Genomic DNA, 18,071 nt, shown 5'->3' with positions numbered 1-18,071 from the left:
TACCAAGTTAATTATGTACCAAGTGAAAAGTTTTATACCAAATTACTTTATAATCAAGAAAATCCTTGTAAAAGCAGTGGCAAAATACAAAATTATTGCATAATTATAATTATATTCAAGTTATCTCACAAATGCTTAATCCACAAAATCTTTTTTAAGTTAAAATAACAGCAGCAGCAAAAATGACTACTATTTATTTACTACTATTTGCTAAACGCTTTCCTCGTATTATCACTTAATCCTCACAATCCTAATATATCTCCATTTAATTGAAGCTCAGAAAGGTCAAGTAACAATAAATTTGCACAGATAGTGCAAAACCAGAATTTGAATCTGAACGAATCTCATATGACACCAACGTTTAGACTGTGGTTATGTAGTGTAATTGTTTGTGGATTTGGGAGAATTTTCTTTAGCACCACAGGTTCGGTTTCTTCATATCCTATGTATCTTTATTTGCAAAAATGTATAGTTATGTTAAAATTACATAAAATTATATTATTAGTTTAAAGATCTACTACAGAATTTAAGAAGGCAGTTGTTTTATTCATAATTGCTCACAATCAGCCTCTCCTCCTACTACTGTTCCTACTCTCTACACCCTTTGTGTCTGCTCAATAAGTATTGCACATTGCTTAGAAATTTACATTAGTTGTATCTGCAGGAATGTGCTGTATTGAACAAATATGGAAATTAAAAATATGCATAGAATCCTAGATCAACCATTATGTAATAATAAAAAGGGACTAAGAAGCAGGATGTAAAACACTGAAGTCAAAGAAAAATGGAAGAATACTAGTGTATGCCTAAGAATATTGATTCTAGAAACCATTACAAAAAATAACAACTAGATATAAGATTATCTGCTAATGATTACTAATGTTCTCTAACCCCTCCAAGATAAGGACTTCCTTGGTATATATGCATTGAGAGAGTCACAGTACAATACATGCATATACACACATACATTTTATTATTTCATTTATTATTTTTGCACCAAGAGGACAATATGCATTGTTCTCCATTCTTTTCTTTTGTGAATTTGTAAGCTGTTTGAAGATTTTTTACCCCCCTTCATTTTGTTTAACTTTTAGTGTAACTTTAAAACAGGTTTTTCAAGTACTAGGGGACATGAAATACTTACGTTTCATAAAAAATGTTTTATATCTAACATTGTCACATAGCTTTGATGGCTAAGTAACTTACTGAATTTTGGTACTTTAGGTTGAGGAACTTAAGCTATTTCTATAGAAAAGGTGACAGTCATTCTGTAATGGTACTTGAAACCTGATAAAACCACATGAGTGACAAAAATGGGGTCCAAGTGAAGCTAACCGATTTTGAAAAATGGGGGAGGGAGTGATGGCTAAGAGGATAAGGCACCATTAATGCAATTCCAAAAGGGCTCAACTTTGCAAGAGACGGCAAAATCCAAAACCATTGCTCTGTGGGTTTATACAGTAAATTGTTCTAAAGTTTATTTATGAAATAAACAGAAAATTTTGCCTCTAGAGAAAAAGGTATGTCTAAGGGTAATAAACATCCTAAACTTATATGCAAGAGTTGTAGCTATTTGCATAATTTTTATACAAAGTTTGGCCTCTTTAAAAAGTGAGAGTCCAGTAAAAATATGAAAGGAATTTTGAAAATGATATTATTCCAATTCTCTTTGCAACATGTATCTTTGTCAAATCACAAAGTAATACTTGCTAATACTTAGATCATTCTCTCTTTTTTTTTTTTTTTTTTTTTTTTGATCGAGTCTCGCTCTGTTGCCCTGGCTGGAGTTCAGTGACATGATCTCAGGCTTACTACAGCCTCCACCTTCAGGTTCAAGTGATTCTCCTGCCTCAGCCTCTCTGGTAGCTGGGATTACAGGTATGCATCACCACATCCAGCTAATTTGTATTTGTTTTGTTTTAGTAGAGATGTGGTTTCACCATGTTGGTCAGGCTGGTCTCAAACCTCTGCCCTCAAGTGATCTGCCCACCTTGGCCTCCCAAAGTGCTGGGATTACAGGCGTGAGCCACTGTGCCCTGCCTTTAATACAGACAAATATATGAGGCAAACATACACAGCCCCTGGTCTCCTTTCAGTCATTTAGTATTTTTATATCATGTTCCTTCAGGTCTACTTTTTTAACCATTGGACAATGCCTCATTAGTAAATACACCAGATAAAATAATTCCGGTGTTTTGAACATATCGAATATGGTATCTGAAGACACCGAATATTTTCTAAGGGAGCACAGTTCCATTCTAAGCCTTGTATATAGTTTATGACAGTTTTTATAATTATTCTTTTTTAAATAATTCAAATGTAAGTTCTTCCCTTAGCCTAATCTGAGCCCTAATCCATAATAAAATAAAATTGCTTGTGTAAATAAAGTAAAATATGAATAAAAGTATTGTGGAAAGTATCCAGTGATAATATCTAAATAATAATTGAGTTTTCTTATCAGGCTGAACTATTTGGCAAACATATAAACAGAAACGTACTCCAGGTGTTAAATATGTTCAATAATCAATTTTATAGTTATTAATAAGTTATTATATGTGGTTTATTTTATACTTTCTCAGTTATTGGATGCAAAAGAAAATAGCTGCCATAGTCATCATATGAGCAGTTTTACGGTAGGCAAAATCAAAGATTTTCAGGGTATATACAGAGAGGATATGTGAGTAACAAATCACAGTATGGTTTAGTTTGGCATTCGGATAAAAAAGTTAAATTTATAAAAATCCATAAACTTTGAAAGTGCATTTCTGCTGATTGGAAAAAAAAGGAAAGGGTATGATTTTATTGATAGCAAGATTAAGAACCAAAAATGCACTTAAAAACTAATTATATATATAAATATATATCATAAACAATATATAAATATATCATAAATAATATATAAATACATATTATATGAATATATAATATATAAATATATATTTAATATATTATATATAACATATTAATGTTATATATTAATATGTATATTATATATAATATAAATATATATTTAATATGTTATAAATAATATATTAAATATATATATTTACATATTACATGTTTATATAACATATATATTTAATATATTATATAAATCTATGTTACATAAATACATATTTAATATATTATATATTATATAAATATATATTATATAAATATATATTTAATATATTATATATTATATAAATATATATTATATAAATATATATTTAATATATTATATATTATATAAATATATATTATATAAATATATATTTAATATATTATATATTATATAAATATATACATAATACAGAAATACATATTTCTATATTATATATTATATAAATATATATTTAATATATTACATATATTATATTTATAAGAAATAAATTATATTAAGTATATATTAAATTATATTAAATTCAATATATGTATATCTTATATATGTATTTACAATATATAAATATATTTATAAATATTTGATATATAGTATATTATATAGATATATATTTATATAAACATATAAATACATTATATATAATATATATTATATTAAATAATATATATGATATATAATGTATCCTGTACATTATATATTATATATAATGCATATTATATATAATATAGATTATATTATATATTATATATGATTATATATTATGTATTATATATAATTATATTTTATATTATATATTACATAATTATATTTTATATTATATATTACATAACTATATTTTATATTACATATTATATAATTATATTTTATATTATGTAATATATTATATTATATATTATATATAATTACATTACATATAATATACATAAAATATATTATATATAATATATATCATTATTATATTATATATTATATTATATATAATATAATATATATTATATTATATATTATAATATATATAATATAATATATATTATATTATATATAATATATACATTCTATATAATATATATAATATATATTATATAACATATGTAACGTATGTATTATGTATTATATATCACATTTTATATAATTATATATTATATATTATATGTTATATATTATATGTTATATATTATATGTTATATAATATATAATTATATATGATATAATTATGTATTATATAATATATATTATATATGATATAATTATATATTATATATTACATAATTATATATTATATATGATATAATTATATGTTATATATTTATATATTATTATATATGATATGTATATTATACATAATAATTATATATTATATATTTATATATTATTATGTATATAATATGTATATAATATACAATAAAGATAATACAATATATTATATATTATATATTATACATATGATAAATAATATATTATATATAATATTATATTATATATTATATATCACATCTATTATTTAATGTAATACTATATATTATATATTGTATTATATTATATATTATTTAATATAATATTATATACGTTATATTATATTAAATATATTATTCATATTATATACATATTTTATATATCTATTTAATATTTCACATATAAATTTAAATATTTAATATATAAAATTAAATATATTATATATATTTTATATTATAATACATTAAATATATTATTTAACATATAATATGAATATTATATATCTTATATATAATATATAATATGTATGTAATATATATTACATAATATATTACATTAAATATATTACATAGTATACATAATATCACATATATATTACATTGTATTTATTACATAATATATATAATATGTATATATTACTTAATATACATATAAAATACATAATGTATCTTACATAATATACATTATGTATATTACGTAATAATTACATAATATACATAATGTATATTACATACTGTAACATAATGTATATTACATACTGTAACATAATGTATATTACATACTGTAACATAATGTATACTACGTAATATACATACTATGTATATTATGCAATATACATAATATAGGTAATATACACAATATATGTAATATGCATAAGTATATTATGTAGTATACATAATATATGTAATATACATAATATATGCAATATACATCATATGTATATTATGCAAGATACATATGTATATTATGCAAGATACATCATATGTATATTATGCAAGATACATCATATGTATATTATGCAAGATACATCATACGTATATTATGCAATATACATATGTAATATATGGATGTATATTATGCAATATACATAAGTAATATACATATGTATATTATGCAATATACATAATATATGTAATATACATAATATGTATGTTATGTAGTATACATAATATATGTAATATACATAATATGTATATTATGTAGTATACATAATACATATAATATACATATTGTGTATATTATGTAATATACATAATACATGTAATATACATAATATGTATATTATGTAATATACATATTATGTATATTATGTATATTTATACATAATGTGTATATTATGTAATATACATAATACATATATACCTATATTTATATATAATATGCTATATTATATATTATATACATATATTTATATATTATATAATATAATTATATGTTATATTCTATATTATATATAACATATACAATATATTATGTTATATATAATATATTATATATAACATATACAATATATTATATGTTATATATAATATATTATATATAATCATGTTATATAATATATAAGATATAATATATATTAAATATATAATATATATTATAAGCTTATTATATATTATATATTATAATTATATACTTATACATTATATCATTAACATCATATATATTATATAATTATAATATATAATACATAATATGTAATTATATAATATGTAAATATATAATAAATGTTTATATATAAATATATAAATATTATATATAAAATATATATACGTACATAAAATAAAACTCCTTCAGCTAATTTTAACATAAATCACCTTTAAAGTATGTCTCTTGAGTGTTCCTTGGACTCTCTACTTGATCAGCGCTCTACCTTTCAGAGTAGCTCGTTTTTGTCTATGACTAATATGGCTTTTAGAAAATGGTTTTTAGAATATTTTGCCTTTTATAAAAAGTGTTTCTTACATCTAGTTTTAAACTGTGCCAATATATCATCTAAACTTCTGGTTTCATATCTTGTTTTGTCCCCAAAATACCAATATCTATTATACTATTCCACTCTAAATACCTCTGTAACCAAATAAGATGGAAAGACAGAAACTAATCTCAACTTCTAATTCCCATTAAGGCTCAGATCTGGAAATTATATATATATCTAATTGTATATATATAATATGTAAGTATATATACATACATATGTATGTGTATATGTATCAATTATCTATCTATATGGATTTTGATAATTGGTAATTCATAGTATCAATTATATATACAGATTTAGATAGATAATTGATATTATCTATATCTACATATACACATGTATGTCTCAGATATAAATATAGACATAGAATTTTTCTATCTGGTATATTAAAAATGAGTTATTTTCTAATGGTTAAAAAACAGACCTGATGGAGCATAATGTATATCATATATAGATACCTAATTGGGAACAACTTAAATAAAAGCTGATAAATTATTGGGTAAACAGAGTGGCCTAAATAAGATTCAGAGAAAGCAGCAGTCACTGGCCACAGAGGTTCAGCACAATGCTCCAGGAAGAAGCTCTGGGACAGCTTTTCTCTCTAGCACATTGCCATGGAAGATCTATGCCTGCTGCTCTTTCTAGACAGAAAAATAAGACAGGATTTTAATAAATTATAATTTCAGTAGTTGTCACATGCATATGTGTGTCCACAAGCCATTTATCCCATCAGTGTTCTATTTTCTGCTATTTACTACTACTAGGGCATTTTATATTCTAGTATAGGATGTTTTGTGAGAGGAGCCACTATTTTTTAATCTCTACCAGTTACCTATTAATTTCAGGTTGTTGTTGTACCTGGTCATTAATCATTGTTTATAAAAGGAGACAAGAAAGGAAAATTAAAATTTCATATGGATTGATTCAGTTGATTTACAAGGAAAGACAACTTCCTCTTAGGAAGAGATATTTTGTCTTAGGTAAAGTAACTTATTGGCATAACGGATGGCTGAACATGAAAGATGAGGCCCCATGCATAGCACATATGGAAGTTTACATTAGAAAAAAATAATTCATCTACATAAGAGATAAACTTTTTGTTTTTGAAAGGGAAGGAAAATAGCTGGCATTTCTTGCTGGAGAAAGTTATCACAAGTGAAAAGGTTACCCTAGAAATAAAAGATATAAGTAAACTGAAATTTACCCTTACGTGTAATAGCCATCTAATTTTAGAACAATGATGTTTAATATGTAATTTAAAGGTTTTTTTTTTTTCATGTTGTTTTCATCTGCTGTCCCATACCTGCAATAGAAGTCATTTGAGTAAGTGGCTTTGCTTTGATGATACTTAAGGGGAAGACATGGAGAATTAATTGGGCTAAGCATGATAGTAAAGAGGAGAATGGGATTTCAAAAGGGGATTTAAGGTGGGTGGCATTTGAGAAGAAAGCTTACAAATGAAAATTATTAGAATATGTCCTAGTAACACCCAACTTTCCCTAAATTCAAAAAATATTACAAAGTTGGAAAATATTAAAGTTCATCATAGTGTAAATTTTCCTATTTAAACAAAGTAAAGGGCATCTGCAGAATGTTGAAAGTTTGAAACTTCATGGACTTATTTATTTCATAAAGGGCTCTCTAACTTGTACACAAATTAGAGTTTTAGTTAATTGCTCCTAATTTGGTTTACTGAATAAATTGATCTGAAATAAAGTATGCTTTTCAATTATGTTTAGCAAGTTTCATTCATCTCTTCAGAAACTGCTGTTTCATTTCCTCCATTTATACAAACCTACATGTTAACATATTCACAATATCTATTTTCCTAAACGCAGGACAAAGAATATCAATTGGACCCTCTGTAACTTTTCCTAGATATAGTTGGTAACTTTTTCTTAGAATGTATGCACTAGGGGTAGATTGGTTTGCTAGGACTGCCATGACAACAAACCACAGACGGGGTAGCTTAAATAATAAGCTGTTTTCTCAGTGTTCTGGAAGGCTAAAAGTCCAAAATCAAGACATTGGCAGTGTTTATTTCTTCTCAAGCCTCTCTCCTTGGCCTCTATGTGGCTATGTTTTCCCTTTGTCTTCAAATGGTCTTTCCTCTGTGTGGATCTGTGTTCTAATCTCTTGTAAGACCCGTCATATTGCATTACAGTCCATCTTAATGACCTCATTTAACCTTTATTACTTCTTTAAAGGCCTTGTCTACCCAGTCACATTCTGTGGTGCTGGAAGTTAAGACTTCAACATGTAAATTTCAGGGGAGACAATTTATCCCACAACGAAGGTATATGAGATCAGTTTTTTAGTTTTAATCACTCAGAAACCTAAGGTTCTGAAGTAGTATCTTCAGTTGAGGAATTTGTACTCATTTTTTGGTAGAAACTCTAATTTGTTTAAACAATGAGGAGAACTTTATGACATAATTGAAGTCCATGTATTTTCAAACCTTCAGCATTTGGTAGATGCCCTTTACTTTACCACTACTTCTGGGAAAAGCTTTAGCATCTCATTTGACTCTGATTTGATTGTGTTCCAGGACTACCATGAAGATGGATTGGACATTATACCACACTGGAAAAGTGAAACATCTCATTCAGTTGGTGATCTTCCTGTCATGAAAGTTGCTTGACAGCTCTAATTACAAATTGAACACATTAAACACCTGGTGAAATTATCAATTAAAAACATCTACTCACCATAGTTATTTGTGTCTAAGTTTCAGTGAGTTATGACCTACCTCATAACCATCTACACATGGTTGTCAATGGCACTGGTTTTGCTAAATTATTAAAACAGTCTTTGTTAAAATTACTTAATTTTCCTATCGTTCTACCTGGACCTGGTCATCAGTTCAATATGGAAGGTATGGAAGAAATCTGTTCTCCTTTACCACACAATTTCTTTGTCAGAACTAGTAGCTTCTGTCATTATAAAGCTGGGTTAAAGTGCATACCACACTCAGGCTTGCTCAAAGTTTGCAGTCATGTGTATGACATTATGCCCTGATTTCAACACTTTTCATTTTATGTTTTTCTATTTTTGTAATTTGGGTTGGTTCTTATATAGATTTAAAATTTTTCATTTACTGTAAGCTTCCATTCCCAGAATTCCCTCTTTAAAAGATTGATTTCTGCTTGGATTATCTAAAGATATCTAAAGATAAAGAATTCAGGCCCCTAGTTCCTAGTTTTTCCCACTATATCGTCTCTCTCCTTGACAGTTTGCAGTTTAGCAAATAAATTTTGTGAACATGTATCCCTTTTGAGTTAACACAAAACCTTCATCAGTTTTCTTGTCAAGAAAACTAAAACCTATATTATTAATATCAAGCCATTAAAATTTCTTCTTAAAGGGATCACTTTTGAATTTTAAATATTCTTCAAAGCAAATTTACACCATTACAATCTGGCCCTGATTTTATTGTTCAATCTTATTCCCATATTTCTTCTTTTCATCTTTCTACTTTACTTTCTTTCCATCTTACTACTCCATTTTTTTCCTTTAATCCAACAAAACATGCCAACATTCCTTTTTTATTTTTTGTAAACAGCTTTGAGGTAAAATTGATATTAAGCTGAATATATTTAATGTACATTATTTAATGAGTTTGGCATGTGAACACATCCTGAAGCCATCACTATAATCAAGGAATAGACATATTTATCTCCAAAAGTTTCTAGGGTTTTTTGTTTCTTTCTTTTGTTTTGTGGTAAACACTTAACATGAGATCTGTCCTCTTAACAAAGTTTTAAGTATGTAACACAATATCGTTGACTGTAGGTACTATACTGTTGAGCATATGCATAGAAGTAATTCAGCTTAAATAACTGTAACTTTATACCACATCCCCACATTCTCCTTCCCCTGGTCCCCAGTGACCGCCTTTGTACTTTGTATTTTCTAATTCCATGAGTTTGATTATTTTTGGTATATCATATACGTAGAATCATGCAGAATTTGTCCTTTCGTGACTGACTTACTCAGCATAATGTCGTTAAGGTTTATCCATCTTGTCACATATGGCAAATTTTCCTCTTTTTAAAAACCGTGAATAATAGTCTGCTGTATGTCTGTATTACATTTTCTTTATTCATTCAACTGTGAATGAATGAGCTGTTTCCATAGCTTGACTATTGTAAATAGTGCCACAATGATCATGGAAGTATAGATCTCTTAGAGATTCTGATTTCAATTATTTTAGGTAGATACCCAGGAATGAGATTGCTGGATCATATAGTCTTCTATTTTTAATTTGTGGAAAACTTTTCATACAATTTCCCGTAGCAGCTGCACCATTTTTGAATTGTCACCAAGAGTGAGATAGGTTTCAAATTTTTCCATAACTTCACTAATATTTGTTATGTTTTGTTGATAATAGCCACCCTAACTGATGCAAAGTGATATCTCATTATGATTTTATTTTGTAATACTCTGATATTGATGTTGAGCATTTTTTCATATACCCATTGACCATCTGTATGTCTTTTTATTTTGATACATGTCTATTAAGATTTTTACCCATTTTTAAATGAAATTATTATGCTATTGAGTTATATGATTTCCTTATATATTTTGTATATTTCTTATTATATACATGGTTTGCAAATACTTCTTTAATTTCATATGTTAAGTTTTCACTGTACTGATTGTTTCTTTGCTGTACAGAAGCTTTCTTAGTTTGCTGTATTTTCTTGTCTATTTTTTTATTTTGGTGGCATATCTAAGAAATTATTGCCTAGCCCAATGTCAATAAGATTTTCTCCTGTACTTCCTTACAGCAGTTTTACAGTTTTAGGTCTTACATTTAAATCTTTAATCTATTTTAATTTGATATTTGAGTATGGTATAAGGGTCCAATTTAACAATTCTTTTTTTTTCCCAAAATATATTTTAAACTTTCCATCTTTGGTGTTTTTACCAAACTGTTTACTTGACCTGGAATATCACTTTCTTTTATTGAATTTGTCAAACATCTGTATATTTTCCAATGTCCCTATTTAGATAGTAGCTTCACAGGAAATTTCCAGATCATCTTCTATAATCTGTGCCTAATTCTCTAGATGGGTATCTGATAAGGAGATTGCCATATTTCCCTATCTTTATAAGCAGGAATCAGCAAAAATATTTAAAATATTATAATTCTTTCTTAGGACCAGTATTTAAATTCTCCATCAATTTATCTAAACAAGGTTGACTTCATTGCAATTTGATCAGTGAAGCTGTGTCCGGACCAGTGCTCAAAATGCCCTGCACCTGGAGTAAATATTCTGCAGTCATCATTTTGAAAATCTTAATATTTTAATTTTTGAGCATCTGTATTGCAAATGAAATCCCACCAGACAACGTGGGCTGGGAGGAGGTAGGGTCAGATCCAAGTGAGGGCCCTGAAGGATCTGGAGATGGGAAAGGTAGCAGCCATCTCTGACTCAAGTAGCCAGCTCTATTGGGCCATCCAACAAGATTTGCTAGCACCTCTCATTCACTCCCATCCACATACTAAGAACATCCTCTCATGGCATCTGCAATCCCTTGGTGGTTTTCAAGCTGCCATGGTTTGGAGTGGTGAGCTTTGGGAGAAAGGGATACTGACTTCCTGTCACTGGCCAGAGTTTTGCATTTTCATTTTGCATTGAGCCCCTCAAATTATGTAGTTGACCAGCCTCTAATAAATCTCCCAGCAACAATCTAGTCAATGATTAATTCTATACTAATTATTCTAAGGTAATTGAAGTTCTCTTTTCCCCTGATATTCACACAGTTTTGTTGTGTTTTGTTTTAACACAGTCTCACTGTGGATTGCCCAGGCTGGAGTGCAGTGGCAGGATCATGACCTCCTGGGCTGAAGCAATCCTCCCACCTCAGCCTCATGAGTAATTGGAAACACAGGTGTGTACCACCACGCACGGCTACTTTAAATTTCCTTATTTTTTTTTTTTGGAAGAGACGGGTTCTCCCTATGTTTCCCAGGCTTGTTTTGAATGCTTGGGTTCAAGCTGTCCTTCTGCCTTAGCCTCCTGAAGTGTTGGGATTACAGGTGTGAGCCACCATGCTAGCCTCACATGGCTTAATACCAAATTAAACAATAGCAACACAGAAGGTTAAAGACATTCCATAGCCATTGATTACATTTCTTTTTCTCTTAAATGGTTTCAAGAAATACTGTTATTGTATTAAATTGAACTAATATTATTCTGAAGACAATATTTATATGTGCCTGAATAATTAGAAAGCATATTATAAATGTAATCTGAGAAAAAATATTCTATATTTAAAAGTTGTAAAGAGACATTTCAATGTAATGTGGTAGACAGAACATGTGTCTAGATTCTAGATTTCCTATTTTCTACCTGTGTATTATTGAAATATTTTGTTTCCAAATCTTAACTATTTTTATTTTTTATTTATTTAAACCTAAAAACGTGCCTGAAAATTTACTTTCTCAATAAATCTTAGTCACTTTCTCTCTCTAAAATAATTATCTTCATTTTTAACTTGGAAAGCTTATTGAGCCGCTAATTAGCTCCTAAAATATGTCCCATAGGGCATGGATATAAATCAGAACATTGAAACAAAAAAACAAAATTAATCCTCACAATTAAGTGGAAAATTTAGACTTTCCAAAGGATCTGAGGAACGAGTAGATGGGGCCTTAGAGAAAAAAAGAGGCAAAAACAGAAGATGATATAACTGGCATTCTATACATATTGATGGTTAGGAAGAATTGCAGAAAGACTTTTTAGGAAAATGGGTGAACTTTTAGTAGTTATATGGTAATGGTATACAGTAACCCTCATTAAAATATCCACCATACTCTTAAAAGTAATAAGTAGGCAAAGCTTTTAAGCTGTAAGTTTGTACAGAATGACTGATGTGTGCCATGGTGGAGTTCCATGGTAACTAATGAGCGTGGCATAGTTTATCAACTGGGTAAATTCATCAGGAGTAGGAACTCAGTCCAAATTTGTAAGCTCCCTGTACTTCTTTGCTGGAGAAAATGAAATAAGAACTAGCACTAAAAAATAGGAAATGCCTAGATCATATTAAATATATAACAGATACTATTATATATGACAAAAAACTACACTGAAACAGATTCTATCAACATACAGATAGAGAACCTGAGGCACAGAGAGGTGCTTTTCCCACTATCCCACAGATTATAAGGGGTAAAAGCAAGATTTGAACCATGACTCTTCATCTCTAGACCCCATGCTCTTAATCACTACGTCATCGAACCTCTCTGCACTGATTCTTAGTTTGTGATATGGTTTGGCTCCATGTCCCCACCCAAATCTCATCTTGTGGCTCCCATAATTTCCACATGTTGTGGTTTCAGATGGAGATGAGGAACTTGTTGAGAACCGGAGCAAAGGTGACATGTATTATGTTTTAGTAAAGAGACTGGTGCATTTTGTCCCTGCTCTAGAGATTTGTGAAACTTTGACCTTGAGAGAAATGATTTAGGGTATCTGGCGGAAGAAATTTCTAAGCAGCAAAGTGTTCCATAAGTGACTTGGGTGCTGTTAAAGGCATTCAGTTGTACAAAGAAAGCAGAGCATAAAAGTTTGGAAAGTTTGCAGCCTGACATTGCCATAGAAAAGTAAATCCTATTTTCTGAGGAGAAATTCAAGCTGGCTGCAGGAATTTGCACAATTAACAAGGAGCCTAATGTTAATGGCCAAGACAATGGGGAAAATGTCTTCAGGGCATTTCAGCAGTCTTCACAGCAGCCCCTCTCATCACAGGCCTGGAGATCTAGAAGAAAATAGTGGTTCCATGGCCCAGGCCCAGGATCCTCAAGCTGTGTGCAGTCTGGGGACTTGGTGCCCTGTGTCCCAGCCACTCAAGCCATGGTCGAAAGGAGCCAATGTAGAGCTTGAGCTGTGGCTTCAGAGGGTGCAAGCTTCAATCCTTGACAGTTTCCATGTGATGCTGAGACTGCAAGTGCAGAGAAGTCAAGAATTGGGGTTTGGGAACCTCCGCCTAGATTTCAGAAGATATATGGAAATGCCTGGATGCCCAGGCAGATGTTTGTTGCAGGGGCAGGGCCCTCATGGAAAACCTCTGCTATGGCAGTGCAGAAGGGAAATGTGGGGTCAGAGTCCCCACGTGGAGTCCCTATTGGGGCACTGCCTACTGGAGCTGTGAGAGGAAGGCCACAGTCCTCCACACCCCAGAATGATAGATCCACTGACAGCTTGCACCATGCAAATGGAAAAGCCACAGACACTCAATGCCAGTCCATAAAGGCAGCCAGGAGAGAGGATGTACCCTGAAAAGCCACAGGGGAGGAGCTAACCAAGACCATGGGGACCCATCTCTTACATCAACATGACTGGGATGTGAGAAATGGAGTCAAAGGAGATCATTTTGTAGCTTTAAGATTTGACTGCCCTGCTGGACTGTGGACTTGCATGGGGCATGTAGCCCCTTCGTTTTGGCCAATTTCTCCCATTTGGAATGACTGTATTTACCAAATGCCTGTATCTCCATTGTATCTAGGAAGTACCTAACTTGCTTTTGATTTTACAGGCTACTAGGCAGAAGGGAATTGCTTTGTCTTGGATGAGACTTTGGACTGTGGACTTTTGAGTTAATGGTGAAATGAGACTTTGAGGGACTGTTGAGAAGGCATAACTGGTTTTGAAAGGTGAAGATATAAGATTTGGTGGGGGCAGCAGAGGAACAATATGGTTTGCCTTTGTATGCCCACCAAAATCTCATCTTGTAGCTCCCATAATTTCCATGCATTGTGGGAGGGACTTGGTGGGAGATGGTTGAATCATGGGGGCAGGTCTTTCCTGTGCTGTTCTCATGACAGTGAATGGGTCTCAGGAGATCTGATGAGTTTAAAAATGGGAGTTTCTCTGCACAAGCTCTTGTTTTTTGTTTGTTTTTTTGTTTTGTTTTTGTTGTTGTTTTTGGTTTTTTGTTTGTTTTTTTCCTGCTCTCATCCACGTAAGATGTGAATTGCTCCTCCTTGCCTTCGACCATGATTGTGTGGCCTCCCCAGCCATGTGGCACTCTGAGTCCAATTAAACCTCCTTCTTTTGTAAATTGCCCAGTCTGGGGTATGTCTTTATCAGCTGGGTGAAAACGGACTAATAAAGTTTGCTAACATGTAAAAGTAATTTCAATCTTATTTCAGTTTTCCACAAATAACATGTGAATTACACTAACTGGGATCCCTTTCACTTTCTCAATCACCATGCGAAAATAAGTAACCAGAAGTTTAAAATCACTGCAATGCAATTTTTTTGCAATAGATTATGAGTCATACCTCACACATTTTTTTTCTTTTCTCCCAATTGCTTGGTACAGTGTAGTATATTTCTCATCGTCCAGCAGCAATAAGATGGTATACTTTTAAATAATTTATACTTACCTATTTTATAGTAATCTCAGCCCAATATATTTGCTTTTTGAGGTGGTGTGGAAGTGATTTTGTTCATTCAGGATTGTTGAATGTAATATTTTCTAATTAATTGTTTTATCTTCTATAGACACTTAGATTCTTTACCATTTTTAAAAGTTTATTGCCTAAAAAAGAGTAATACTATCTATATTAGATTTTGCAATTATTATTGCACTACTGAGCCTTCTACAGTGGATTGGCAGGCTAACTCCACAACATACATTTTGACAGGTCATGTTTATTTAATAGATGCCTTAGACAAGGCAGAAAATACAGAGGCAGATACAGACATGGAAAACATGTTTGGATGGTGTTTCACTCTGAATTTAAGTTAATTTTCAGTGACTTTAGCAGTTTAAGTAACAGAAGGCTATTGTCACTGCTGGACAGTTTATTCAGAAATTTATTATATTTATCTTGGAGCTAATGAGTCAGTGTGTTCTTAGCCAAAACAAGCAACAACGGGGTCACATAAAGTATAGGAAACTGTATATAATGTACATTAATTAACTATATATGTATCCTTGAATAACATGTACACATTTTTATATGTACATTCTGGGCACTGCACTGGTAGCTTTAGACAACAGTAGCATCTTTGTAGTGCATGATCTTGACATTTAGTTGTACACTTGTAACTTTATCAGATATGGTAGAAAATTCTGAAGCAGAATGAGATCTTTATGCATTGCTGGATAAAACATTTCCTATATTTTAATAGCAGAGCTGCTGATTTGCATGAATGACACAGAGTAATTATGTCTGCATTTCTAGCTTTAACTTGTTACTGCTCTTAGTTAGGCAACACTAGATAGGCTGCCCCAAATTATATTTGGGATTAGGAGCAAAAAATAAAGCAGAAAATATTCACCTGGTTGTCCTCAAATGCAGGAATCAGCATCATATGTAATCTCAAGTTGATTCCAGGATTGAATGATGTCTGAGATGTAAACACAAGTTTGCCCGCAAAAAGGTATTAAACTTTATTAAAACACAAAAAGAAATGGTGGCTCTTACTATGGGCAATGTTTGACAAATTCTTAAATCAAGATAGTGAAAGTATTTATGAAGTTATTGCAAAGCCAAAAGGTAAGAAAGCAATTTAAAGGACCTAGGATTGGAGCACTGCCTCTGGAAATACTGAATACTATTCTATGTGAATATGTACTACATTTTATTTATTCATTCGTCTGTTGATGGACACTTAGCTTAATTCTATATCTTCATTATTGTGAACAGTGGCGCAATAAGCATGGGGATGCAGATATCTCCTTGACATATTTATTTCATTTTTTTGTATATATACCCAATAGTGGAATTTCTGGATCATATAATAGTTTTCTTTTAATTTTCTAAGGAAGCTCCACACTGTTTTTTATAATAGCTATACTAATTTACATTCCCAAAAACAATGTGCAAGCATTCAAAAATGATATTCAAAAAAGACAGTGTTGAATTTTAAGAATTTATATCTTACACAACTTACTAAAACTCCATAGAGAAATAATTAAGATTGAAGCTGCTGTTTGAACAATAGGTCTATCTAGAGTCGTCTCTAAATTAATCCAAACGAAGGAAAACAAGCTAGATTTTTCCCAGTTAGGCTAAAGCTATCATTTGAGTCTGCCAGTCATTTAATTAAGTTCCAGCAATGTACATTTTTGGTGGAGTTGAAGACACTTCATGTCAATGCCAGTGATGCTCAGTTAAGCTGACACCAAGTGCTTACACAGAAATTGTGCGATGGTAAGTGTGCATTGTTGTTTAAACCTATTAAGAGCTAGTATAATTTGATATTTAACATCAGATAAGTGATGTACATAGAAAATAATTTAAATAAAATGCTTTGTCTTCTTATTCAAATATTCTGTTTTGGTAAGCCAGCCTAAAGCATGCTGCAAATCCCTTTACCTACTTTTGAAATGAGTTCTGCAACAACGCAGCCAGGTGACATCAGAAGATGGCAGAATAAGAAGTTCATCCACTCATATCCTCCCCATAACCACAATAATTTGGCAGCCATCCAGGTACAAGAGTGACTTTGTGAGACTTCAAGGATTCAGGTAGGATCTTGCAAAACAATAATGGAGCCCATATTAAGGCTGGTGTTTTGAGAAGATCAACCCATGCTTAAGTGTCAAGGTCATCAACGATATTCCTGGATACAGATGAATAAACAGCCTAATATGGCCTTGGTCCTGCCACCAGAACTATCTGCTAAGGGACCATAGAGGAGTCATGCCCTCCCATGCCTCCAGTAACAGACCTGTTGACCTTAATCTTGGTTGTAGACCTTGAAGCAAACTGTGACCTGGCTCTAGCCCCTCCTAGCAGCAGTATAGGATCAGTCTTTTCCACCCAAGAAGTCAGTGGAAGACATGCCTGTTGGTGGCCCCAAAAGCAGGACTGTAGTCCTTAGTCTTACTGAAGATCTAGAAGCACCCTTGTGATCCAGCTTCAGCCCTGCTCACTTATGAACCATGAGAAATTCTGCCCACCCTGGAACATAGCAGGCAGTACATTTGTACTTCTGGAGGTAGGCCTGTAGACAC

At 30.7% G+C, this 18,071-nt stretch overlaps 1 protein-coding gene across 2 annotated transcripts in view; it reads left to right on the top strand.

Moving 5' to 3' along the window:
- CYLC2 (cylicin 2) overlaps window positions 1–12,824 on the top strand; it is a 30,713-nt gene extending 17,889 nt beyond the window's left edge. Inside the window, exons 7-8 of one of the 2 annotated variants that reach the window (XR_008626661.1) lie at window positions 1,763–1,878; window positions 8,641–12,824. The gene's annotated coding sequence lies outside the window, so the exon portion shown is untranslated. Of the gene's footprint in view, window positions 1–1,762; window positions 1,879–6,937; window positions 7,073–8,640 lie in introns of those variants that run through there. The other variant, XR_008626662.1, reaches the window with a different exon arrangement.
- Window positions 12,825–18,071: the final 5,247 nt, after the last annotated feature.

Source organism: Pan paniscus, chromosome 11 (assembly GCF_029289425.2).
Source record: "Pan paniscus chromosome 11, NHGRI_mPanPan1-v2.0_pri, whole genome shotgun sequence".
NCBI lineage: Eukaryota > Metazoa > Chordata > Mammalia > Primates > Hominidae > Pan > Pan paniscus.
Note: the sequence above shows the minus strand (reverse complement) of the source record. Positions and strands in the feature narration are given on the sequence as shown.